The sequence below is a fragment of the Schistocerca piceifrons genome, chromosome 2 (genome assembly GCF_021461385.2).
Source record: "Schistocerca piceifrons isolate TAMUIC-IGC-003096 chromosome 2, iqSchPice1.1, whole genome shotgun sequence".
NCBI lineage: Eukaryota > Metazoa > Arthropoda > Insecta > Orthoptera > Acrididae > Schistocerca > Schistocerca piceifrons.
Genome location: NC_060139.1, coordinates 312,406,586 through 312,408,043, shown reverse-complemented (window position 1 = coordinate 312,408,043; position 1,458 = coordinate 312,406,586).

The window sequence follows — 1,458 nt, the reverse complement described above, 5'->3', positions numbered from 1 at the left end:
TCCCCTACCCCGTTCTCCCTCCTCATCCTATCTAGCTCCTCCTGTGCGTTTTTCAACTGCACCTGAAGGGCACAGATCTTACGCTCCTGCTCCTCTATCAACTTACTCTTGCTACATAACCTGCAGTTCCAGGAGAGAATCTCACCAGAATGCCCACTGGCTTTCCCACTGCATTCCCCCCAGTGAAAATACTTCGAACAAGTCTCACACCGCAATCCACTACTCACGAACCTACGGCAAAGCCCACACTTCTCACTCACATATACCAGAATATTGACTATTCCATCAGTACCGTACAGTGTCAAATGTTATACCATTATATAAAGCCAAGTCGTTGTTTAACGTTGTTACCAAAAATCTCGAAAAGTTATAAAACGATTTCCTACAGATTTTTAGATGATACTGTAATAAACCTTTGGGCGGGCATAAGAGATAAATACAAATAACATACATAATAAAGAGGAAGCGTTTTCTGGGGGACAAAATGGCTCACGGCTTCCATAGCTATCGGGGAAAGGAAAAATAATGTAGTATGGTCACATGGTTTTTCTCTCAAGAAAGTGTTCCAAAAAAATCTGCATTAGAGATTTTTAACAGCGTCGGAAGTGAAACTTCTTTTTATGGGCACTTGAAGGTCGTCATTCAAAGCATTACGAATTCCCCTTACATCAGCCTCCCCCTCCTTTAACAAGCTATCGTACAAGCAGTCTTGGACGAACATACGTGTGTGTGTTTTTATATTTAAGAATAATATACAGATTTTGTGTTCAAACGTCTGCGGGAAAGAAAATGCCGTGCTGTAAAAACATGCGGTTTAGTTCTATTTCTGATATAGTTGTAACTGCGGTAGCACGGCATTTGAACCATTAGTCTTTCTCTCAAGTATATTTTCTCTTTACATATATTTTCAAAAAAATATGCTGTTTTGTTTTCTTCCTCGCAGTCGGTTGCAAGAAAAAACTGGAATGTTGTATTTACGGCTTATCGGCATATAACACAAATATGGAATCTAACTTGTTCGAAACGTCGTAATACTTCGTTTCCAGATTAAAACCATGTGAAATACTGTTATCGCAGCTACTATCCTCAGAAATCTAGCAGTTGGAGAAGTCTCTCATAATCCATTAAATTTCGGGCATGCAGCCGCGCAAATAAAATTTCTTCTACTGATATTTCGGCCGCGTATCGTCCGGCCATCTTCAGAGCGAGTCACAAGACTGATGACAAGGTGCCAAGCGCGGCCTTATATGCTCCACCGCGGCGGTACTGCGCATGCGGGTCACAGATGCTGCGCCGCCTGTGGCGAAAGCGTACGGACGTTCGATGTGCTTATCGATGTTTGATCGGCGGCGATGACACGGTGACGACTTCTCTGCCTGCACTAGCATTGCACTCTGCCGTCAGATGTCCCACGGATCGTCGCCTACTCTGCTTTACAGAGCCGGTAAGCCTCCGACC